We start from the raw sequence: 27,631 nt of genomic DNA on the forward strand, positions 1-27,631 counted from the left end.
CTGCTTGAGTATTCTCCAGGTGTAGCTTGGCTCACTTGTGAGCTGCTAGATTAAGTTTGCAGGTTTCATTCTAGTTTGTCTTTCCATTTTTTAAACAAAATTCTTGTTATATCTGGCTTACAAGTTTTTGGATATATTCTTGGTGTTATAGTGGTAACCACTAGGTTTGATCTTGGGCCTCATTTGGATCACTCTAACGAGTTACCAATTCACCATGCTAAAAATAAATAAATAAATGTTGAAACCAATAAAATGTCCAATAGTAAAGTAGCAAAGAATATTGAAGCTCCATGTGCCCATTGCCCATCCAACTCAATATTTCCACCATTTTCCTTACTATTATTTAATATCTTATCAAAGCCATCCTAGATCCATCTTAACCCTAAATCTATTAATCGTTAAAAGGGATCAAATCTCTTGAGATGAAAACCTCTTTTTTGAGTGTAAAACTTGAGGAAAGGTTTGGACCTCAAGAGATTTGATCTCTCTCAACATTTGATAGATTCGAGGTGTGAATCATCCACCCCCTCCTCTCTTAACCCCATAACCCAACCATAGTTATCAGGAGGTAGTAACTATGCAGATCCAGCTCCCTAGGTTTTGTTATGGGAATGGAACCTAAACTTCTAACTTTCTTAAAACTTCAACCCGACATCGTCCTTACAATCGTCTCATCAAGAAAATTCCAACAATATAAACTTTGCCTCAAACTGACTTATGGATTGGGCGCTATGCCTCCTTAAAGGTAAACTCATCGCCTTTCCACATCACTTTACCCTCCACGTGGAAACCACCCAATGGCTGACATGGCAGTGATTGGATGCGTTTCCACCATGGATATGCCACTTAACCGTTAGGCTCAAAGGCTAGTCAGAGCCGACCTTACTCACCAACGCTCCTTTTCCTCTTTCACGGGCCCAACCCCCGATCTCTGACTTAGTGGGGGCTAGCCCTCCTTGGCACATCAACCTATTGGACTGGGGTCACTCCCAACCCCTGATTGTCCAACATCCCTGTTACACAGCATTTTGTCACTGTCCTTGTACTCCCCATTCCTTTATCTTGGAGGACCTCTACAGTGAACCCCGCATGATTTTCCTTCATGGAGAAACTCCCATTATGTCCCTCTTCATGAGAATATCATTTCTCTTTTGCACCATTTTCCTTGAAACTTCTGTTTTGCCCAATTTACAAGACCGGCGCTAATGACCTTTGTCTCCCCCGTGCCGATGGGTAGAGATTAGCACTATTACCCGCGCCGATCAATGCATTTGAGCTGTGTTCCAATCATGCAGGTCCTGTTATGGAAAGTTTTTTAAAATTACAGCCGAAGCTTCCATCTCTAGATGCTCCGTAACGGAAGTCTGGTAAATGGTTTGGCTGGATGGGGTCAAGGATGACAGTTTGGGCTCCTTTCCCCTATAATAATGGAACTACCTCAAGGGATAAGTCCTTCTCCCATGAGAAGAGGATCTAGATCCCATCCACCTTTCCTATATAAACCTCCCTTCTTCCCAAGAACAGACTAGTGTGAAAGTCAGAGTTAGAGTTTTGGCGGAGTGTGAATACACTTTTTTTAGACAAGCAAGCTATTACTAGTCGTAGCCATCTAGTTGTGTGAGGGAGAAGTGTGTTTGGTTTGGAGTGAAGCCTAAAGGGAAGATTCTTTACACTATTGTTGTTTGAAGCCATCATGAAGTGCTAGCAAAAGCGTGTGGGAACCTGGTCTTGTCAGAGGAAGACTGCGATGTTAAGACGAATGGTTGTAATCTCTCTTTGATATTAATATATGCAACTATCGATTGATTTCCTACATGTTTTATAATATTACATATTCATGGATTACTGTTTCTTGACTTATTAAGTAGGTTGAATTGCAATTTGTCTATTATTATGTTTGTGTGCTGTTGTTGTTTACTTGTTTCAGGAGCTTGAAGAAGGAAGTGAGAGATTGCTGGAATGAGCAAGTGAGGACATCATCAAGCAGGATAAGTGACCAAGAGTTAGGCCCTCTTTATTGATTCTAACCTAAGGAAAACTTCCATAGAATGTATCTATTGTGGCTAGACCCATTATTGAGTTAGAGCAATTCGTTCGTGTCCTCACTTATAATTTTACTTCACCACAAATTGGCGACTCCATTGGGGAGATCCCATCTTTTTTGTTTTTTGGATTTCATGATTTCGTGGGAACTTTGCTAGTTTCACGTTTTCCCTTTTGTTCTATTGAAAGAGAAAATGGTCACCACACCGATCTTAGTCTTCTCAGACTGGAAGAAGGAGTTTCATGTACATGTAGACGCATCATGTATTGCGTTGGGAGAAGTACTGACACAGGCTGGTGCGGGAGAATTGAACCATCCTATAGCATTTGCAAGTAGGAAGTTGTCCAAGGCTGAGAAGAACTATTCCACCACAGAGCACAAAGGACTAGCCATGGTGTATGCGCTCCTTAAGTGATTCGGATCTTTGGGGGAAGGCCCTCAAGATTTGAAAGATTGAAATGGATCTTGGGGGGAGAGACACCCAAGATCTGAAACCTTGAATTTCCAGAAGAAAAATAGGAGAATGCCCAATAAACCAAACCACAAAGAAATTTTTTATTAAAACCGATAATAACTGTAAACGCTACATTTTGGCGGACAATCTGTCCTTTTACAAAATGTGACTTGTTACTTATAGTATTTTTCAGTTACAATACCACGGGTCAATTCCATGGGTGAATGAATACCATGGGTGGATTTCACAATAACACGGGCCAATTCCATGGGTGAATGAATACCATGGGTGGATGCCATTTACAATACCATGGGTAAATTCCATGGGTCGATGAATAATATGGGTGGATGAGTACCATGGGTTGATGCCTTTTGCCATTCGGATCATTCCTCCCTCCTTAAGAAGCAATGGTCCCCATTGCATAAAGTTCCCTCCTATGAAGCCTTTGTCGAATATGAAAAGCCACTGAAGATAAGGGTTTTATGTGGTTTACCCATAACCATGATAAACGAAGATTCGAGGATAGAGATACCCTGTAATGCTTGTGACCAACTATGATTCTGACAGTGTGCGGCCTCGCAAATGGACTTCGATAAAGTGTGGGTTTGTGGATGACCCATAACCATGACGAACGAAGATCCGAGGATAGAGATACCTTGTAATGCTTGTGACCAACTGTGATACAGACAGTGTGCGGCCTAGCAAATGGACTTCGATGAAGTGTGGGTTTGTGGATGACCCATAATCGTGATGTTGGTTGCTGATGAAGTAGCTGGTGCCTACATAGCCTAGGGTGGGAGGGCATATCTCCAAATAACCCAAGCCGAATGCTGCTATGTTGAAACTAATGAATGTGAAGCAGGTGCCTACTAGAGTGGGGTGGTAGGGCACATCTCTAATGGGAACCCACTCCGAATGCTGCTCCAGAATTAAAATGGGAATAACTCAGTCAATATAACTCAGAATATTTATTATAACCTATTTTTGGAAGCAGAAGGACCATTTTTCATCTTCCCATGTGATGGAAATCCTTATCTGGACACTCTAGAATCTCAGATTCGCGCTGCAACAGTTCTGCCGTCATAAAAGTTTTGAAAAAAAAATAGTTGATTTTAAATCAATGATATCTCCCACATCTGAACTCCGATTCGACCCATTTTTTTTTGAAATTGGGTGATTTTTCAAGAGGATCTCAGATCTAAAATCATTTTTTTGAAATTCTGCACCAAAACTTCAAAAAATGATAGGAGAGTCGCCGTCCACCAATTGTCGTCAGAAAAAATTCTACAACATAATTGATTTTAAATTAGCGATATCTCCCTCATCCGGACTCTGATTCGGGTGAATTTTTTTTTGAATTTCGGTATTTTTTCACAAAGAATCCAGATCTAGTATTTGATTTTGTAAATTTTGTACCAAATGTTTCAGATCTGATCTGCAAAATCGCCGCCCAAAAACATTCCTGCAAAAAAATGAAAAAAGAAAAATTCTTCCTGCTTGGCCCAAGAAAATGCTCTGTGGAGGATGTAGCACATGCCTAAAGTTTGTTGAATATTGCTGCAAAATTTGAAACTGAAATATGCATCAAACCCTCATTCCCATGGAATCATAAACTGCTCTAATACCACTGATTCAGATCTTGGGAGGAGGCCCCCAAGATCTAAAAGATTGAAATGGATCTTAGGAGGAGAGACCCCCAAGATCTGAAAACTTGAATTGCCAGAAGAAAAAAAAAAAGAGGAGAATGCCCAATAAACAAAAACCACAAAGAAAATTTTTATTAAAACTGATAATAACTGTAAAGGCTACATTGTGGCGGACAATCTGTCCTTTTACAAAATGTGACTTGTTACTTATAGTATTTTTCAGTTACAATACCACGGGTCAATTCCATGGGTGAATGAATACCATGGGTGGATTTCACAATACCACGGGCCAATTCCATGGGTGAATGAATACCATGGGTGGACGCCATTTACAATACCATGGGTCGATGAATAATATGGGTGGATGAGTACCATGGGTTGATGCCATTTTCCATTCGAATCATTAAGTTTAGGCACTATTTGTTGGGTGGACATTTTAAGATGTATACAGATCATTTTGCGTTGAAATACATGGTCAATAAGCCTGTGTTGGGGGGGAATATTTGTAGATGGTTGTTGTTGTTCCAGGAATATGACTTTGAAGTTATTGTGAAGCCTCGATGATTGAATGCAGGACCAGATCATCTGTCGCGCATCGAAACTAGAGTGGAGCTTACTAATTTAGAGAAAGGACTGCCTGACACACATCTCTTTGTGGTATGCATCGCGGATGGTCACTTTGAAGATATCATACACATCCTAATGACAGGAACTACCCCAGAAGGATACACAAGCCAGCAAAAGGAGTTAGTGGTGCGTGTGACAGACTTTTCTGTCATTGCAGGACACCTGTATAAAATGGGGTCTGATGAAATATTACGACGTTATGTACTGGAGTTTGAAAGGAGTAGTATCCTCGCTAACACTCATGGGGGAGCCGTGGGAGGACATTACGCAGGAAAAGTGACTACGCAAAAGATTCTACACGTTGGGTTGTGGTGGCCAACCCTCCATAAGGATTCAAAAGCATATTGCAGGGCATGTCGTGTGTCAAAGGATTGGCAGGCCATCGCAGAGAGATGAGATGCCTTTGAACCCACAAATAACGTTACAACCTTTCGAGAAATGGGAAATAGACTTTGTGGGACCAATTCAACCTCAAGGAAAGAAGACGGGTGCATGGTACATCATCACCGCGACTGAGTATTTGACTTGATGGGCAGAAGCATAGCGTGTTGAGGACTGCACAGGCGCGAAAACTGCGAAGTTTATTTTTGAATATGTATTGATGAGATCTGGGTGTCCAAAGATTTTGATGAGTGATCACGATACACACTTTCTTAACGACACAATCAACACGCCGATGAAGGAATTTCAGGTGCATCACCAGAAAAGTATGCCTTATCACGCGCAAGCTAATGGGACAATGGAAGCATTCAATAAGATATTGGAGAGCATGCTGACAAAGGTTTGCAATGCTCAGCGAAATGATTGGGATCTTCATGTACCCACGGTCCTATGGGCTTATAGGATGACTTGCAAGAAGCTGACTGGGCAAACACCTTTCAGGCTCGTATATGGTGTTGAAGCAGTGATGTTGATGTAATACATTATGCCTAGTCTGCGCATTGCTGCCTTCACAGGAATGACAGACCGCAGAGCCCTAGAAGAGAAGATCGCGTAGCTAGCAGAGCTTCAGGAAGATAGGCTTATAGTTGGGTTTCACTAATAGGTTTAAAAGAAGCACGAAAAGGCATGGCATGATCAACACATTAAACTACGCACCTTCAACGTAATGATCTGGTTTTGTTGTATGACAACAAGTTCTATAAGTTTCCAGGGAAATTTAGGATGCATTGGCTAGGGCACTATGTCATCAATGAGATTACCGATAGTGGAGCAATTCAGTTGGTCAAATTGAATGGAGAACCCTTCCCAGGAAAGGTGAATGGCAGTTGATTGAAGCCATACACCTATGATCCGGCTAAGTGACTATATGAAGGTAGCACAGTCTTAGCGCTCTAGGAAACTCAAAGGAGGTACGAGACTATAAACTACACTACTCGGGTTGGGGAACTGCGTGATGAAGGAACTGCATAGAACGAGAGGATGTCATAAAGGCCATAGCAATGTGCAGTAAGCTGCGCTACCAAGGGAAAACCTGCGTAGGTCAGCCGGAAAGTGACCGTTAAAGTCACTGTTCATGATTTGACGACGAAAAAATGGCCAAATGGAGTGAGGGGGTAGAATTTAAGATGAATTTTATGGGTGAGATCCTTGAAAATATTCCACCAATCTAGCATTAATTAACTGATTTTGGGGGGAACGGTCAGATTTGAATTCAAAATGGCCTATAAATTACATGTGGCTACCCTGTGAAAAACACTTGGCATTTGGAGCATTGAGTTGTTGAGCTTTCAGGCGTGCATGAACCTTGAATACTTTGAAGCTTTGATAGAGAGTTCAGCGTTTGAGAAACTGCCAAAGGAGACACAAGAGCTGTTGAAGCACGTCATGTCGACACCAGCCGAAACTGTAAATATTTGGGAAGTAGTGACAGCCAAAAGGGTTGTTCCAGAGGTCACTATGGCAGCAGAGGGAGCTGCTCTGGATGTTGCAGAGATACCAGTTGAAGTACCAAATTATCCACAGTCGCCTAGACCAAGGCCTACCCTGACCAAGGAGGGTCCCAGGAACAGGAAGGAAAAGTAGTCCGTGACACCGCTGGTGCATGCATCCCCCATAAAACACCCAGAGAAGGATAAGCCCACCACATAGGAAAAGGGAAAGACGATTAGCCTAGAGCCAAAAGAAGAAGAAATTGAGGATATCCCAATGGATGATGAGGATGTTGGGATGGAAACGGGGGCCGTTGAAGTGGAGGGGTCTGACCCCATTACTAAATTTCCTAAGTATGTCCCTTTGCATAGGGGCAAGACCAAGGTTCCCAAAGACATTGACGAGAGAAAGGTCACCCTACGCACATCCCTTTTGCCGGACCAAATTGTTTTTGAAGGACCGCACTTGGGGCAGATCCCACTATTGAAATTGGAGGACTGTGACTTAGCTAACACCGAGAAATTCCCTCATTTGGCGATAGACCAGCTAATGCACCACGTTTTTCATAAGAGCACTAGAATGACTGCGTTGGAATCGCGGAAGTGGCTGAAAGGTGTGTATAAGGCAAGTATTCTCAACCTACTATGGATGTCGCATTACAACCGCGCACCCATTACAATGGTGGTAATCAAGTGGCTAATGTTCTTGGTGCATGATGGGTGCCTATGGCTGGAGGAGCCGCTACCCATCACTGATATGTTGATCCATAGGATCACGCAGCTTCCATATACAGGGGAAAGTCTGGCCATGGCATTTGGCAGTAAAGGTGGCGAGCATGCCCTCGCGGAGGCCATGAAGGAAAAGTTCAAGCTCACAAAGAAGCCTCGAGGCTATCGCATTACGAGTATCTCTGACCCCGTGGTCAAAGTGGCAACAAAAATCTTGGTAGGGAAGGTCATGCGGAAGTGTCGCGCAGATGAAGTGTCGGCACTAGTCATAGCTTTGGAGGCCCAATGTGCAGAGGGAGTTCAATTTAATTAGGTGCACTACCTCTGCGGTGAGTTCCTTGTGAACTGTCATGAGGTGTAGGATCTCACCAAGACCTTTCACTATGCTTGGCTCTTGCTGTCCATAGTGCTGGTAGCATGGAAACTACCTGAAGACAGTCAGTTTCCTTTAGTCTCACCAGACCTACCAGAGGTAGCGAAGTACGCTTCGCTGTGGGCGACTGAGAACCCTTAGCAGATAAAGGACAACAATATCTTTTGGATCTTTATGGAGATGAACGTGCATATGGTCATCAACCGCAAGCCACGGTTGTAACCTACTACCTTTAACAGATTGAAGGAGTTTGTGGACTTCAAGGCTAACTTCCACCATGTATCAATTCAGGCGTGAAAGGACCCTGAACAGAAGTGACACGACCTGCCATATTTAACCACGGATGACACGATCGACGCAGTCCTTGATCGTTGGTCGGCAGAGTGGCGCACTACCTCAGACTTGGATTCGGGATCGAGCAAGTCTGCCGCACAGCGCAAGAAGGAAGAAGCCAAGGAAGTCAACGAGTAGCACACGACTACTATGACATAGGCGATAGTAGTAGTACAGATTGTAATGACGGACTGCATGAAGCTTTTTAAACAGTCATTTGAGGTACTCACCAACCTACAAGAAGACCCCAATGTGCAAAGGTTGGAAACAGAAGCACGAGAACTGTAGCAGCGCTACGACGAGGTTAAAGGGACATCGTGCACTATCCCCATCACACAGAGACTTGCAAAGCTACAGGAGGCCAAGGCATTGAAAGAACAAGTAGATGTAGCTTAGTACAAGGAGGCAGTGCTAAAGGCGTACTTGAAGCCTTGGTTGGACGAGGCCTACTTGATCATGACCTCTATTGAATGAAAGCTGGTTAGTGTGCAGGAGACTCAGTAGAAGCTTCAGGTTGACAGCGCATGGCCAGCGATAGAGCAGTTGGTCGAGGAGATGAAGTAGGCGGCCACGCAGTGCACCGACGAGGTAGCAGTTGTCCCGGTCGAGTTGGGAGTTCTTCATGACAAGATCTTCATGCCAATAGAGTTACTCTAGGGCGAATCACCATGTGTGTTTTGGGGGCCTATTGGGAATGGGTTCCCCCAAGAATTAGTTTTGGGGCTAAAAGCCTATGTTTTGGGGCAGAAAGCCCAAATTTTGTAATAAAGATGTAAAGTCTCTGCATTTTATGGTCACAGAGCACGAATATTTCAAGCGTCATGAAGGGTTGTCCGCTCTTGTTTTGTCAAGAATCATGTCGGTTGTAAAGATCCACCCATGGTCCACGAACCATGGGATTGTATCAAACGAAGTGTTAGAAGAGTCTTTTGGAAAAAGGAAGATAGTAAGAGTCATTGATGAGTCTATAGAGAGCTAAGAGTGAGAGTCTTAGCATAGATAAAGGCTCTACAGCTGAGTGCATAGAGGACTAGGGTGGAAGTCCACAGTTGAGTGCGTAGACCCCTGTAGTTGTGTGCATAGGGCAGATAGAGTCTGTACTGGGAACCTGAAATATCAATAAAGAGAAGTTTTCTCGAATTGTTGTGTATTTTGCCTCTATTTATTGCAATCTATTATATTATGTTAAGTTCTGGGTTTACATTATAATGCCAATTTGATGCACGAATGTATCTAATTGTATATGTTAATTGAATGCAAGTAAGAATATAGGTTTACACGAGGATAAGACTTAAGTCATCAAAGAGTAGGTAAACACTTAAGATAATTTGGGAACTTGTACACTAACGTAGTTACATAGGTGTGTAAGTTCCTGAATCACTGGTTAGGGCTACACGAAAGTCACTAGTATACCTTCGTGAAGGTACTGAAGGTCAGAAGAGAAGGTACCTTGATAAGCCCTAAGGGCTTATCGATCCGCACGAAGGTAGAATTAGGGAATAAAGATCGACATCACGACCATCTCAAGGTGTGAAAACTTGGTTCTTGCATCCCTCCATACTACTTCTGGTGAGACTTCAGTCTGCACTCCGCGGATTGATGCCAAAAGGGACAGTAGTGTAGGGATTTTCTTGGCTGACTAACGCTGAACCTGGGTCAGGGCCAATCAAGCCAACAATGTCTTAGTTTAGACTTAGTTCCTATTTTATAAGAGATATTTTTGATCTCCCTAAATTGAATGTAAAATTATATATTTTCTGATTTTATGATTAATGTGATAGAGCGGTACTACTTGAGCAGTCTCCAGGTGTAGCTTGGCTCACCTGTGAGCTGCTAGTTTCAATTTGCAGGTTTCATTCTAATTTTTCTTTCCATTTTTTAAACAAAATTCTTGTTATATCTGGCTTACCAGTTTTTGGATATACTCTTCGTGTTATAGCAGTAACCACTAGGTTTGATCTTGGGCCTCATTTGGATCACTCCAACGAGTTACCGATTCACCATGGTAAAAATAAAAAATAAAAATAAATAAATAAATGTTGAAACCAATAAAATGTCCAATAGTAAAGTAGCAAAGAATATTGAAGCTCCATGTGCCCATTTCCCATCCAAATCAATATTTTCACCATTTTTCTTACTATTATTTAATATCTTATCAAAACCATCCTAGATCCATCTTAACCCTAAATATATTAATCATTAAAAGGGATCAAATCTCTCGAGATGCAAACCTCTTTTTTGAGTGTAAAACTTGAGGAAAGGTTTGGACCTCAAGAGATTTGGTCTCTCTCAACGTTTGATAGATTCGAGGTGTGAATCACCCACCCCCTCGTCTCCTAACCTGATAACCCAACCATAGTTATCAGGAGGTAGTAACTATGCAGATCCATCTCCCTATGTTTTTTTATGGGAATGAAACCTAAACTTCTAACTTTCTTAAAACTTCAACCCGACATCGTCATTACAATTGTCTCATCAAGAAAAATCCAACAATATAAACTTTGCCTCAATCTGACTTACAGATTGGGCATTATGCCTCCTTAAAGGTAAACTCATCGGCTTTCCACATCACTTTACCCTCCACGTGGAAACCACCCAATGGCCCACATGGGAGTGATTGGACGCATTTCCACCATGGACAAGCCACGTAACAGTTGGGCTCAAAGGCTAGTCAGAGTCGACCTTACTCACCAACGTGCCTTTTCCTCTTTCACGGGCCAAACCCCCGACCTCTGACTTAGTGGGGGTTGGCCCTCCTTGGCACGTCAACCTATTGGACTGGGGTCACTCCCAACCCCTGACTATCCAACATCCCTGTTACACAACATTTTGTCACTGTACCTACACTCCCTGTTCCTTGATCCTGGAGGACCTCTACAGGGAACCCCGCATGCTTTGCCTTCATGGAGAAACTCCCATTATGTCCCTCTTCATGAGCAGATAATTTCTCTTTTGCACCATTTTCCCTGAAACTTCTGCTTTTCCCAATTTCTAATGACCTTTGTCTCCCTCACGTCGATGTGCAGAGATTAACACTATTCCCTACCCTGATCGGTGCAATTGAGCTGTGTTCCATTCGCGTCGGTCCTGTTATGGAAGGTTTTTTAAAATTAGAGCTAAAGCTTCCATCTCTAGAAGCTTCGTAACGGAAGTCTGGTAAATGGTTTGGCCAGATGGGGTCGAGGATGAAAATTTGGGCACCTTTCCCCTATAATGATGGAACTACCTCAAGGGATAAGTCCTTCTCCCATGAGAAGAGGATCCATCTCCCATCCATCTTTCCTATATAAACCTCCCTTCTTCCCAAGCACAGACTAGTGTGAAAGTCAGAGTTAGAGTTTTGGCTGAGTGTGAATACACTATTTTTAGACAAGAAATCTATTACTAGTCGTAGCCATATATTTGTGTGAGGAAGAAGTGTGTTTGGTTTGGAGTGAAGCCTAAAGGGAAGAGTCTTTAAACTATTGTTGTTTGAAGCCATCATGAAGTGCTAGCAGAAGTGTGTGGGAACCTGGTCTTGTCAGAGGAAGACTGCGACATCAAGACAAATGGTTGTAATCTCTCTTTGATATTAATATATGCAACTATTGATTGATTTCCTACATGTTTTGTAATATTACATATTCATGGCTTAATGTTTCTTGACTTGTTAAGTAGGTTGAATTGTAATTTTTCTATTATTATGTTTGTGTGTTGTTGTTGTTTACTTGTTTCAGGAGCTTGAAGAAGGAAGCGAGAGATTACTGGAACGAGCAAGATAGGACATCATCAAGTAGGATAAGTGACCAAGAGGTAGGCCCTCTTGATTGATTCTAACCTAGGGAAATATTTGATAGAATGTATCTGTTGTGGCTAGACCCATTATCGGGCTAGAGGAATTTGTTCATGTCCGCACTTATAATTTTACTTCACCACAAATTGGTGACTCCACTGGGGAGATCCCATCTTTTGTTTGTTTTGGATTTCATGATTTCATGAGAACTTTTCTAGTTTCACGTTTTCCCTTTTGTTCTATTGCTTTTCTCCTGCTTACTGGCCTAAGTCTAAAATCCATAGTAGCAGATTTGGTCCCTGTTTTGAATTTTTTTATTATTTTTCCTTAGTTCCCTCAGACAATGCGTTTAATCGGCTGACAATCGCGCTAATCAGTGTGAATTACGGAGGAACAATCGCGCCAACCCACCTCTGGCACTTGTTGTCAGTTAGGCAGTGGCACCGATCCTTGTAAGTGAAGATTAGGGCTAGACCCCAATCTTGGCCAATGTGTTCTGCTCTTGTGTTTTTGACCTTGTGAGCCTTTTGACTGTTTTCTCCTTGATTAGAAAGCTACTTTTTGTTTGGTTTTTGCTTGCTTGTAGGCTTGTCATCTTGCTGTTTGATTGATCGAGCCATTGAGTGGCCAGCGACACTAGGACATCTAGTTAGTCGTCCATTCAACAGCTTGTGGACTCATCGAGTCCAGCTGTAGGTGTGTCTACTCCTTGCATTTGTTTTTGGTCCTCTCTACGATTTTGACCTCTTTTGCACAAGTTTTTTGAAAAAGTTTCGTTTACTAAGCTGAACGTCTTTTTCCAACATAGATTACACTGTCGGTCTTGTGCTTGACAAAGTCGATGTTTCATTGATCTGAATGAACTTCTCTTTTTATGTTTTCATCTGCTTGAAGAGCTCATAGTCTCAGAAACTTTTTCATTGAAGGATTGTATGCGAAAAGTTTGTTTCGTTGTTTCATGAGAAAGTGTGAAATTCTAGCTTGTTGCATCAGTATGATTCACATCTCTTAAAAAACTAGAATTGCATCAGCATTTGAAAAAGAAGAAAAAAAAATCTCATTTCGAAAGGACTAATAGATAAGTGCTTGTCAGGAAATTAGGAATTGGAATGCATTTTTCGTTAGTTTATTATCTGAAAAGTAAAGTAGTGAAAAATCATTTTGTTTTCAGTTGCTTGATTGTTTGCATTTTGATTGAGCAGTTTCTACTCTCTCTAGTGTAAGCATTTCATCGAATTGAAAGGGTCTTGTCTCATTTAGTTGCATTTTTAGGTTTTTTGAGTAGCATCGCTAAGACCTGAAAACTGAAACTTAACTCAAGATCAACTCTAAAATGAATTCAATTAACCTAAGGTGCATTTGACATTAATGATCACATCTAGAAGGTCTAGGCTAGAGACGTGTTCCAGCGTCTATAAACCTAGCAGCTGTCATTAACTTCGGCATTAGACAGCATTAGCACGGATTTGTGCTCCCCATATCATCGTGTATATAACGGGAGACCTCACTAGGTTTCAATCCCTTTATCCTTAGGAAGCTGAGTCAACTGCCTTGCGAACGTGATACACCGAACACAACATTCAGGGATATTGCCTACTCGTACTTCTTGGTTCGCCAGGGGGTATTCTGCAGTTCACGGTTGCTTGGTAATGTTGTTTACCTAGATCATCCAGAGTAGTCATTTGATCATTTTGACTCATTAAAACTAAAAGATCATCCGAGCACTTGTCCTTTTGAGCTCATTTCCAATTGAAAGCGATAGCATCATCTTTGTTTCTTTCCCGACTCTTAAAAAATGAAAGAACATTAGTCATTTATGCGTCTTAAATAATTGATTTCCCATGATCCAAAACATCCTGTTAGATTTTTGACCAAATCATGAGTTCCCTTAAAAGGACATTTTAAAGCCTTGAAGTTATTTCTCTGTCGACTAAGTCAGGGTCATCGTGGCTGAATCATCTGGTTCACCCATTTCCTCTTCCTCTCCTCCATCTGAAAGATTGTCCGAGGAGCTGCTTCCTGAGTTATCAGAGCCATTTGAGGACCAAAATTTTTAACTCGTGATTGTTTTAAGTGTTCAACCATTATCATCTCATCCTCCACCTACTTTCAATTCAGGGTCATCTACTGATCTTGACCCAGAATATTCGGATAATCTCGTTCGAACTCCAGAGAAATCACTGACCACTGACGGTCAGCTTGGATTGGTTATCTATCCTCTGAACCCTCTATTTGACGCTATTGAGATATCACCATAGTGCCCTTACAGTTCGTACGATCAACCAGGTGTTCCTTTGGAACTATCCCCCAGTACGCATTTAGTTGTTCATTGTCGTTTGTTTTTAGACATGGAACCCAAAGGCGATGCTCCAGACACCTCTCCCAATGAGTTCGAAGTCTCAACTCCACACGCTGTTGAGGAGGAAGAATTGTAGTTGCATTTCCCTCTTGAGGGTTTCCCTTATTCAGAAGGTATTCCTGCTAGCTTTCCACCCAGCTACGTGTCTTTAGGGCACTTAGTTTCAGGCCTACGTCAGGTCCGTTCGTCTCGAACACAACTTCCCAACCAGTTGTTACTTTAGTCCCGGTGCAACGCACCGTCATGAACACTCTTGTATCATTGATCCCAGTTAAGTGTTAGTCTCAACCAACGGTTTCAAAGATTGTCTCTACCATTTCTTCTGTCCCGTTAGTCAGTGGCCAGATTGTGCCACCACCTAGGGGGTAGAACCTGAATGTCTCTATAGTGTCAGGTGCCACTATTGTGAGCGGCTTACAAGCTCACATGCTTGGTATAAACCAACCCTCTTCTGGTATTATTTACAACCCTGTTGACCCTACTGGATCAAGCAATGTCCAGTACCAATAGGTCCAGAATCCAGGTGGTCCGTGTGGATTGAGCAATGTTCAGTATCAGTAGCCCTATGGGGCTCAAGTCCAATATCAAAATCCTTACGTTCCATATGGTTCTCAAGGATTGGTTAATTAACCTTACACCCTCGAACCTGGCCAGTACATCCAGCCTGGCTATGGCCAGATTCAGTTTGGTAATTTCCTAGGAACTTTTCAAGTACCCTTGCAACAACAAGGACAACTTTTGTAACAACTAGGGCAACCTTTGTTACCTCAAGGGAAACCTTTGTTACAGCAAGGGCTTTCCGCACAGTAGAAAGTGGAGATTATATAGTAGCAAGGTCACCTGCAACAACCGCAAGGTCAATCCTTTCAACGATTGCAACAGGCTGCATAGCAGCAGATGCAATATGCTCTGCATACCTCTCAACCCATACCTTCGCAGGGCCAATCTCTGCAAACCCAGGGACAAATTTTGCAACTGAAAGGTTAGCAAAACCAACCTGGGTAGCAGAAACCCTTATATACCTATCAACAAGGGCAACCCTTGTAGGGACAAGTTTGAGGTCAAGTCTTGCAGCAGCAGGTGCAAAATCTTCTTGTCCAGGGCCAACAGGTTCAAAATCCTGTCGGCCAAGGGCACTAGGGGAATTGATCACACCGATTCTAATTTGATCTATTTTGATCTAGAGAACCATGTTCCAAGATCATTTCTTATTTAGGTAATCATTAATGAAAAGACCATCCACCACACTGTCATAGATGAAGGTCTTCTACCTGCATCATGTCAAATGCGTGTTGGAAGGCTATTGGTTCCCTTGCATTGAACTAGTCTCTGAACACATTGGAAGCTTTTGATGGGCGTGATTCATGACCCTTCAGTGTCTTACCCAACCTTGCCATCACCCTAGAAGGCAATACAGTGTAAGTTGAAGTAGAGATTGTTGATGCCAATCTCAATTATAATATTCTACTCGGCCGAAGTTGGACTCATGCCATGCATGTCATGGCCTCCTCTTTGTTTCGTATGATCTGTTTTCCCCATCAAGGGAGGATTGTCACTACTTATTAGCTATCTTTCTTTGCCTCTTCCTCATGTGATGGCAACGTTCCATATGTCAAGCACTCTGGTGCTCCCTTTGAGAGTGTGGGGGTAGGTCTCTTCAAATATTCTACCTTAATGGGGATTTTTCCACTCCCACCTCCTCATGTTGCCTCTGTCAACATGATCTCGGTCAGATCTGATCCCTGGGTCATACCTGTGCCAGATCTGGTTGATGCTTGGGGCGACGTCATGCCACTTAGTCTCGTTGAAGTCAATTACGTGGAAATTGTTTCAGCTGTGAAATCTACATCCTTTGATTCTCATATCTCGAAGACCTCTCTCGATATGTATTCTCAATCCCCCTGGCTTGGCACTTTGGAATCATCTGATCCCTTAGTCGAGACCTTCCTTGCCGATGAAGGTATCATGGAAATCATGTCTCTCGAGGAACCGCCATGGATCGATACCCATCATCGCTCCTTGTTCCTGTTACTCATGAAGTATGGTCAGAAGGAAATTTGGGTAATATTACCCAAATGATGCCAATTGACATTTATATCAAACCCGGTGTCGTTGAACATGTTCATATCAGGGTATCTTGTTCTCCAGATGAGATCAAGACATATACTCATCTTTTTCAGGAATTTCGTGATGTGTTTGCGTGGTCTTATGAAGAAATTCCTGGCATTGATCCCAACATTGTGGTGCATGAAATACCAATGTATCCGAATGTGAAACCCGTTCACCAATGACTTTGTCTGGTGCACCCTAGGAAGGCTACTTCTATTAAGGGCGAAGTCGAAAATCTTCTCAAAGTTGGGTTCATTTATGCCATTCCCCTTATAGATTGGGTGTCCAATATTGTCCCGGCAATTATCAAGATCTTAATCATGCATGTCCTAAAGACAACTATCCTACTCCCTTCATTGATCAAATCATTGATGAATGTGCCGGGAGTGAGATATTTTCCTTTATGGATGGTTTTTCTGGTTATAACCAGATCAATATCGCACCGACTGACCAAGAGAAGACAACCTTTATCTACCCATGGGGTATGTTCGCATACAAGAAGCTCCCTTTCGGCCTCAAAAATGCTGAGGCCACATTTCAACAGGAAATGTCCTATGCGTTTCATGATATTCGCAACATTGTCCAACCTTACTTGGATGACCTTCCTGCCCATTCTTGTAAGCGACGAGATCACCCAAACCACCTTCGGCAGATTTTTCTACGCTGCAGACACTATAACATCCAATTAAATCCACACAAATGTGTTTTCTGCATGGAATCAAGATGACTCCTCAGCTTCATCATTTCCAAGGACGGGATTCGCCTGGATCCACTAAAAGTCGAGGCCATTGTAAACTTACCCCCTCCATCTTCACTGCACCAACTCTAGAGCCTCTAGGGAAAGGCAAATTTTCTTCGTTGTTTTATACCCAACTACGTTGGGCTAGCTACAAGATTTACCTAGTTGCTCAAACAAGGAACACCCTTTGCATGGGATGAGATAGCCCAAAAATATTTTGATGATCTTAAGGTTGTCCTCATAAATGCTCCTCTGTTGCATCCACCGGACTATTATCAAGATTACTTCCTTTACCTAGCCGCAACCCCTAGCACCATAGCTATGGTGTTGGTTCAAGACGACGACAAAGGCGGTGAACACATGATCTACTACCTGAGTCAGAATCTCCTTGACAGTGAAACATGTTATGCACATGTTGAGAAGTTGGCTTTGGCCGCCGTCCAGATTGTTCAATTTTTTTGGCATTAAATCCTCTTACGAATGAATACAGTGATTTCTGAAAGAAACCCTATGACCTACATCTTGACTCGTCAGTTGCTGGGGGGCAAGTATTCTAAATGGATCATTATCATGAAAGAATTCAATTTGGTATTCACTACGGAAAAATCTAAGAAGTCACTTGTTTTCGCTGAATTGATTTGTTCCCTTCCCTCCAAAGCTATCCCTACTGGTGGAGATGAAAAACTCCCAGATGAGACCCTTTTCTTGATTAGCACCCTTGATCCATGGTACGATGATATCATCGTGTATCTCCAAACCTCCATGTTTCGGTCTACATTGACCCGACCGCATTATTGGTGATACTTTATACCGTGTCGGTGTCGATTTTGTTCTTCGTCGATGCCTCACGATTGAGGAAATTGAAATAGCTATCAATGATTTCCATTCTGGGGCATGTGGTGGTCATATGTTTGGTTATACTACAAATTAGAAAATCCTTCGCTCTGGTTATTTCTGGTCATCCATCTTCAAAGACTGCATTCTTGCTATTCGGAAGTGTCACGAATGCCAAATCTACCAACACAAGATGCGCGCCCACCCACTCACCTACACCTCGTCATTACTGTTGGTCCCTTTTCCAAATGGGGCATTGATTATATGACATGTAACCCTCATTCGACCGGGGGCCATGGCTACATTATCGTTGTTGTGGATTACTTCACCAAATGGGCCGAAGCGATGCCTACATATTCTATAGATGGTAAGACAACAACTCAATTCCATTTTAACCATGTTATTTTCAGGTTCGGTGTACCCCAAGCCATTGTCACAGATCATGGCTCCCATTTCAGAGATTACATGATGGTAGAACTAAAATCTGCATTGGGCTTGTGCCACGATGACTCGAACCCATATTACCCTCAGGCCAATGATCAAGTTGAAGCCATGAACAAAGTTTTTATCACCATGCTTTAGTGTACTATTGGGATGCACAAGTCAAATTGGCATCTCATGCTTTTTTTAGCTCTGTGGGCCTACCGAACTTCAACCAAAGATGCCACTGGTTTCACACCGTTCCAGCTAGTCTACGGTCTAGAAGCAACATTACCAATCGAATGTGAGATTCCTTCACTTAAGTTAGTGTTTCCGAGAAAACTAGTGTCATTTTTATCTACTAGTCCCACTAAGACGGGTAGTTATCTTAGAAACAAACAATTCAAAGCGCTTCAAGATTTCCTTTATGTATGATAGATAAGACAGAAGCAGAGAGCACCAACCTGTATCTTCCGCTTGGCTCCTTGCTTGTTTCCTCTCTCCCTTGATAGAGCTTGTCACTCTTCTCCTACTTGTCCCACTTTAGAGAATATCTGTAGAGGCAAAGCAACAACACACCATCAAAGCATTGAGACCTATTAAATCATAAACAATGCAGAATCATAAATACAATAACCATACAATTATATCCCCAATTAACAAGATTTACAAATACACAATTATATGGAGGAAAACTCAAAGAACTTTATTGATAGTAGAAGTAGAAGAAAGGATTACAACCTAGCTGTCTGATCCAGCATCATCCTCCCAGCATGAAAGCCCTCTTCACCTCATGAAAAGCAAGATCACCCAACAATACAATGTTTCTTCTCAAAGAGAAACCAACAGCACTTCCTTACAAATTACAAAATTCCAGCGTTTAGATCTCTCAGATGAGGGATCCATTTATAGATATTTGCAGAGGGGTGAGTCAGCTTCTGGGTTTTTTATTAGTGTCATTTCACTGATAGTTCTTGGTTCCACTTGGAGATTTCATGATCTCTTACTCATCCCTGGGCGAATTCAGAGAGGCAAGTGTCATATGAGAAGTTTCTAGAAGATTCTCTGGGTTTCCACTTAGCAAACTGTCTCTTCCATTTGTCTACTCTCACTTATCGCACCCTACAGAAGGCCTTTCCAATATGCATCGCACCTCTTGTGTGTAGCAGGTGAGATGCATCGCAACTTCACCAAGGAGCAGTCTGTATGGTCTAGTTTTGGTCAGTTCTGAGTGGTTTTTTAGGTGGAACTTCTAGGAAATGATGCAATCAGTTGACCACGATCCTTTAGGGTGTGAAATAACACTTTTATGGTTTTGAGAGCCCTTGGTTTATTGACATACGTGATTGGGGTTGCAGTTCCCAAATATGTCTATAACAGTTGCCCCCTAAAGCATGAGGTCATAAATCTTCTGATGTCGGGTGAAATTATTTATCATGAGGATCCGAGGTATTCGAACTGGAAGGTGACCTGTATAAAATAAAATACAATACATCATCTTCATGTTATTTTCATGATCTAGCTGAGGCGGGCATTCCCATGCTCAGCTTTATAAATTCATTTTCATGTACATAGGACAGACAATTGTCCGCTATTGCAGACTGGTGATTCTTGTAGAGCCATCATCCCTTAGCTTGGATGATCATCTGTGCAGCTACTGTGTACATTTGATGTCTTTATCTTCCTGAATATATCGCAGCCCAGATGGATGAAACTAGATCCAGGGTCTTCAAAATCGTTCAATCTTCGCCCGATGTACAAGTCGATCCATGTGAAAAGATGTTTTGAAGTCGAACATGGAAAGACATCGCCTGATTACCAGCCAATGATGTAAGTTGTTAACAAGCGCGAGAGGAATCACTGATAATGATAATGACCCTCAATGTACTACAGTACAATTCACGTGGTGTGAATATAGGATTTGATGTCGAACACCACGCAAAATCTTTCGGTCGAAGGCCATTGATGTAAACCTGTCACCGGAAGTGAGAAACTTGCCATTGAGGCATGCAAGCTTCAAAGTACTAAAAGGGTTGTTCCTAAGTCAACTTCTTGGATAATGAGCTGATGTCAACAAGAAGTGACCCATCGTAGGAGGGCCTTAATGAATCCCACATCTACGACACGAAACAAAGAAAATGATTTTCTGGAGGTGAAAACGATCTGATGATACAAGGTTCAGGAATGGCGGTCATGAAAAATGGAGGGTGAAGGTATTGTAGTGGATGAGGCGTTAGCTGGGTGGTGAATTCTCTGAATGACTTCTCTTGAACATATCGGCGACACTGAGATGGATTGGTAGCGTTAACCCCAAAAATGGATGGTATGGAGGACCAATGGTGATGTGACTGGTGAACAGAATAACCCAACCTGACTCAATCATGGTGATGGAGTGAAAGTGTCATGTTCAAGAGCGACCTACTACCAATGAAGTTCTTCAAGTTTTCTTCCCTTTTTCCCCAGTCATTGCTGACCAGTACCTCTTTATTTTTGTCAAGCTTGAGGAGGATAACATATGCTTGTTCTATAATTTTCCCTTCGGGCAAACCTGTCGCTATGTTTTAGCGAGCCTAGCGATAGTGAAACTCGCTCTTGTCTGGATGGACAAGTTTGTCACTATTGTTTTAACGAGTTTAACGACAAAGATAACTCGGTCCTTTTCATGTTTAGAGAGTTTGAAAAGAGACGAAAAGGAAACTCCAGTAGTCCTTTTTCGTGGTATAATCCCTTAAGTCCGAAAAAGTATAAAATAATACGAAAGGGATGACTTTTCAATAGCTTTAGCGAGCTAAAAAAGACAAGCGCTCGATCTTTTTGTGGAATGATCCCTCAGGTCCAAAAATATTAAAATGTAGAGGAGGGATGGTGCTTCCCTTTACTTTAACGAGCTGGAAAGGCCAGTAGCTTGGCAATCTTTTCATATTTTACGAGTCTAAAAAGAGCTTAAAAGAGACTCGTTTTTGAGGAATGAGTGATGTTTTCGGGTAGAAACTGGTTCCAAGTAAGTTTGGAACTTCTTAAACATGGTAGCGTAAAGAGGGTGGGTAACAGAATCAATCATCGCAGCTGTTCCTCAAAAGGGTAAACAATCAAGTGGAGGCATATGATCGGCCAAAAGAATGGAGGTGACGGTATGAACACAACCAAGGCTCAAAAGGCTGATAGCAATGCAATCACAGAGGTTATTTACTGAGGGTGGATTCATTTTTTAATGAGCTTGAATCTTTAGAAACTATGCTCAGTGGCAGGTTTATTTTTTAACGAGCTTGAACCCTGTGGTAACATTGCTCATGCCAGTCATCTTTAAAGATGTCTCTTATTAGTAGGTTCATTTTTTAGTGAGCTTGCCCCATGCGAAACTTTGCTCATTGCCTTTTGTATGTAGGCTGAAATGACCAAACTACAGAACTAACTACACTAAGAGTTAATGAACTACTGAGGTTAGGTAGGATAGTTTAGATAAAACATTTCCTTTTCTTTGCCTGTGCGCCACCGACAAAGGTGAATGGTGGATCAGACCATTCACCTAACCTAAGCAGTTGAACTAAAAGTTAGGCTAAAACACTACGAGGTTAGAGTTAAACTAGTCACTTTTCACTTGCATAAAAAAGGTTTGCATGCCCCCAGGTGTTGAGAAAATGAGAATTTCCAAGTTACCTTATGGAAGTTCCTGCATTTAAGCAGGATTGTTCTGTCTGCGAAGCAGACAAAACACTTCCTTGGCTCTGTCCATCAAAATAGACAAAGGTGAATGGTGTGAACTTCCAATCACATAACGAGCGAGGAGATAATGTTTCAGACTGATCCCATACCCTACATGGAAATGGAATTTCATACTGGTCATATATCCTACAAGAAAATTTGTTTTTTTTCAGCTAGGTTCATCTACCAAAGCAGACCAGGGTGCATGCCCCCTAAGCTTTGTTACATTCACCGAATTACTCACAGTAATTAGGTGGATGAACTGGAGGTTGAAGAGACATTCTTGATGCAAAGAGACCATTTAGGGATGGCGTTTGACTCATAGCTATGTTCGAACCAAGAAATGAAAGGTAGTCGATAAGTTGTACCATTCTGCCTTCATTCGGGAAACACATCACCCGAAAGAGTGTGCAAACAATAGCTCCCATGCTGTAAATGTAGTCACGCCCAAGGAGTAGATTATAATCTAGTGGCCCTTGGACTACCATCATTTCCAAGTGAACGGTTTTCCTTCTCAGAGTTATAGGAAAATTTGGAAGGATCCCTAACGGTCGACTGGTTCCTTTGTTGAAACCTGACAAATTTCGATTCTCAGGCAGAAGCGATGGTGAACCAAGCGCTTTCCAAGCAGTTGAGGAAAGGATACTCACGGAAGCCCCTTCATCTATGATAGTGCCAGACATGATCATTTTGTAAACTTGTACTATGATTCAGAATGGTACATTAGATGGAAGGCGGGGACCCGCTAGTAGATTCCAATCGAAGGAAATGACTAGATTTCTTGGAGGGGGGACCGAATAAACGGCTGGGTGAATCTCTTGAAATGGGGAACTTCCCTCCTATCGAAAAGGAACGGGTAGATTGCCCCCATGTTCATCAGACTCTGTGTTAACAAAAATAATTTGAATGGTGTCATTCTCATTCTCTTTGGAAATTGTATCATCTGAAGGTGGACCTTCTGAAGGCAAGACTGGGTCGGCTGCCGTCTCGACCTATTGACTTTGGTCCGGTATGGACTCAGAGGGTTTATCTTCAACGATAGGCGTTTCGATCGACAACTGAGGTATGTCAATTAGATTTTCAACTAGTGATGGACTTGGCAAGAGTTTCTTGTATCCAGGCGGAAGTCGCTGCGGTGAAGCAGGACGGTTATCCAAGACACTTTTAGCTTCATCCAGAAAAGGACAATGGTGAAGGGCATGATCACCTTCACACAACCTACAAGGAAATCTGAATCTTCCTTTTTTTCCATTGACTTCGTTTTCACTAGTCGATGGTGTGTTCTCAACATGATCGATAGAGGTTGATGACACCGGATGGTGCAAGCGGGGAGACCAATCTCTCAAGATCCGTGGAATGCAAGGAAAATCTCGATGAAAGTGGTTTCCTTTGCAAATTATGCATGGAGATTTGGGTTTGGAAGGTTCAGTGTGCGGATTTTCGCTGGATGATGCATGGTTTCCCCCTTGCTTGACTGACTTCTTCTTCTTCTTCTCCTTCCCTTTCTTCTTCTTCTTAGTTACTTGGTTTTTAGTATCACTAGCTTCACCAAGCGAAGAGGAAGAAGGAGAGGGAGAAACAAACAAAGTAGAAGGTGAGGGAGCAACTCCAGTATCATCTGGTTGCTGATTTGATTACTGAGGAATTACGGTGTTTTGAACGACAGAGGTTGAGAATAGCCATACTGGCAGGCCAATTGTGATTCCTAGAAGGGACAATGTAGCCATATATGGAGCACCAATATCTCCCCAAGAAGAGAAAGGACTAGGATTCCCCCCAAGGGGAAATCCTTGATTGGTGGACTCCATTACCTCAACCTAAGATCAACGAAGGAACAAGGATGTTATTCCAAATTAAATAAATTTTATGACGCTTTGACACAACTTTTCTTTTTCAATTTTTAAGAGTCAAGAAAAAGCTAAAGATGACTCTAGTCGCCTTCGATTTTTAATGATCCTAAAGTGACAAGTGCTCAGATGGACCTTTTCTTTTAAGGAGTCGAAAAGGAACGAAAGTGATTACTCTGAAAATCTAGACAGAGGGATTACCAAACTAATCGCAAAACTGGAATATACACCTTGGTGGTAAATTAAAGAGAAATTACCAAGGATTTTACGTACGACAGTCAATCTTCCTGAATGTTGTGTTTAGTGCATTGCGATCAATAGGGCGGTAGACACAGCTTCCTAAGGATAAAGGATATGAGCATATTGTGGTCTCCCAATATATACTCAATGGTATGGGGAGCACAAGTCCGTACTGGCAATTGTCATATCAAAGAGGAGGAATCACCCAACCTTCGATGAAAACGATAGTTACCAGGTTTTACGACATCAGAATACGTCTCTAGCCTAGACTTCTAGATGTTGTGCGTTAGGTTCCAAAGCATTTTTATGTTCATTGAGGTTTATTTTAGAGTTGATATTTTTTAGAAGTTTGTCTTTCAAGGTTCACGGCGTGATGTAGATGTAAAATTCCTAAATATGCAGTCTAAGATGATAAACAGTCGCTTGTTTTCTTTTAGCAATGAAAATACTAGCTACTAAGGAAAGAAGAGTATGATTCTTTCAACAGAGAGCATAGAGCACACACTAAATGCACTTTTTCTAAATCATTTTCCACATGCAGTCTAAATGCAAATGCACATGCATGTATTTTTTTTTCCATTTCCTTAATGTGAGAATGCCAAAAAGAAAACTAAGTACAGATTTGAACTATTTTCTTCAAAGTGACACTTTAACGATTTCTTTTCAAAACGAAAGGAAGACTAAGACGACACTTTCAATTTCGAATGGAAAACTGCTTTCGACAATTAAAATATTTATAATTCAAATCAAATACAATGGCAAGAGTACAATCGACTATCTAGAAGAGGAAGACTTTATGACACTCTTCTTTTTGACTCAAAATTACAGTTATGACACTTCTTTTCATAAAAAACAACAGTTCGATTAAGCTACTTTTGACAAAGGAGGACTGCAAATGATGAAAAATACATAAAAAAATTCACAAATCCTCATCAATTGAGGCTGAATAATGTGAAGGAAGATGGCTTCAACTATGATATACTGATCATAAGCAGTAAAACTACTAAATAGAGGTGAAAACAAGGAAGAAAAAACCAAATTCCAGAGAGGAAAACAATATCATTCAATCATCACACCTGTCCTTAAGGGAAACAGGGATGCATCTCACCTGTAACACATGGGAGGTGCGATGCATCTAGGTTTCCAGTTACAGATAGTGTGATGGACCAGGGAATGAAACTAAGTTTGGTTTTCACTCAAAATTTGCAGCTAAGTTCAGTGATTTAGGCTGAGCTATGATAGACAGTAAAAACAAAGTATAGGGGTATGATCTTATGAGGTTAATGAGCTACCACAAGGGCACTTAGGATGTTTTCAAGTCAGATGTTTAGTTCATAAACCAACCCGGAGATTGAATGAAGTAGCGTTGATCTGCTTTTCACTTGCATAGAAAGAGCAGTTCGAAGGCTAGCTGGCTTAACTTCAGGCTCCTTTTGTAGTTTATAAAGCAAACAACGGTAACAAACAAACAAACTATTCGCTCCCCAATATGGTCGCCATTTTGTTTCTAGGAAAACTAGTATCTTTTTGATCTGCTAGTCCCACTAAGATGGGTAGCTATATTAGAAACAAACAATTCAAAGCGCTTCAATATTTCCTTTATGTATGATAGATAGGAGAGAAGCAGAGAGCACCAACCTGTATCTTCCGCTTGGCTCCTTGCTTGTTTCCTCTCTCCCTTGATAGAGCTTGCCACTCTTCTAGGAACACATGGGGCACTGGATCTAGGAACTACTTAGCATGGTGGTCATGGTAGCACGAGACAACTCATGCAACCCCACTCAGCAATCGGCGGATCTGATCTGAGACTCCCACTTTGTGCCTCTGGTACCGACGAGGCATGTCTCCTATATGAGCATACTCAGGGATACCATGAGTTAACCCCTCGAGGTTCCTCGTGATCTCGTCCTCATTTTCACTCTCTTCCTGATAAGGAGCGACAACATCAATAGGACGGGGGTAGTACCTGGCTATCAGGGACATCCTGGTTGGCCACTCTAGTCCAACATCTGCATACACAAGTGAAATGTTATAAGCGTGCATATATAAAAGAAAAAAAAAAACGATTTAAAAACGTCAAAATAAAAAAATTGGTTTTTACCTTCGTCATCAAAGTCCTCTCCATCTGGTAAGGGCATATCCGGGTCTCCATGGAAATCAGTGCCGCTGTATGACTAGTCCTCCACGACAATTTTCTGTTGTTGTAGCCATGAAAAGAATGCTGGTCGGTAGGACATCTGCTGACCCCCAGTGATCCTGGGCATCAAACGACTCCAGCGAGCCATCTGTGGATCACGTGGCGCAAGAGGATCAACCTCAGTCAACTGATACTAGAACAATGGCACTCGTTCCAAGAAAAAGGTCACAAGTATTGATCTGAAGCCAAATTTCTTCAGATTTCCCGCCTTGGCCTTGGACAACTGGTGCTTGATGTTCATCTTCATGGCCTCTGCCCAGTTGAAGATCGTAGGAGCTGTGCAGTCAATAGCGTAAAGGAACTTCGACTTGTTAGTCTCATGTTCCACCTGGGACCCTGCCACTCTGTTGATGGTCAACAGAAGCACCCTCAGTGTCAAATCCCGCACACTAGAAATCTCGATCTTCCCACTTTTGGATTTCAGGGCCTTAGGACAATGCTCGACAAGCAAGGAAGATATGCTTGCCCCGATCAGACATGACCCATACAAGTTCACTGGCTCACCTCTGTGGGACAACCTAGTGATGAAGTAGATGTCTGAACATGTCAACTCCAGCTCTTGGTCCCCAACAACAAAAATATCACGATTGATGTCCCAAAGTCTTATCAAGTATTGAAGCAATTCGGGCTAGGCCCACATCCCTAGTGTAAGGAAAAATTTGAGGAGCTCGCAAGCCCTCAAAGCCTCCAGGAAATTTGGATCATTCATTGCCTGGGTGTCCACATCTTCGTGTTCTCTTTCCTTCCAATCCACCATTTTCGACAATTTCTCTCCTGCAAAAGCCATTTATTTAAGTTAGTGATCAATTTTGGCACATAAAATCCAAATTTCAACGGTCAGTTCTTGAGGAAAATTGATTTTTCCCCTTTCACGGCGCCGATGCACCTATTTTAGAAATAGTCGCACCAGTCGGCACGACTAGGTGTGCAAATCACCCTCGGCTGGCGTGGTCTCGTGCCCAAAAATCGCGCCAGCCAAGGGCGAATTGTTTTCTCAAAAACCTCCCTAAAAATCCAAAAAAATGGCTAAAAACATAAATGAATAGCATGAAAATGGAGCTCGGGGCTTCGGTTGTTACCTGGAATTGACGGTTCGTCGATTGACCTCTCAGAACTCCCGAAACATGCTCCGGAAAAACTAGGGGAAAAATGGGTAAAAAGTCTTCACTGCAAAGATAAAATGGTAAATGGTAAAAATATATTTACTTTTTCCCCGTTTTTTCATTTTTCATGAAAATATCAGGTTTTGTAAATATTTTTGACCTATTTTTCCTCAAGGACTTTGTTAGGCCCCTATACTACTAGTGTAACCCCTTCTTGTTATTAGTACAACCC

Source organism: Pinus tabuliformis, chromosome 1_1 (assembly GCF_031772625.1).
Source record: "Pinus tabuliformis cultivar Carrire ecotype Pingquan chromosome 1_1, CPIR1, whole genome shotgun sequence".
Taxonomy (NCBI): domain Eukaryota; kingdom Viridiplantae; phylum Streptophyta; class Pinopsida; order Pinales; family Pinaceae; genus Pinus; species Pinus tabuliformis.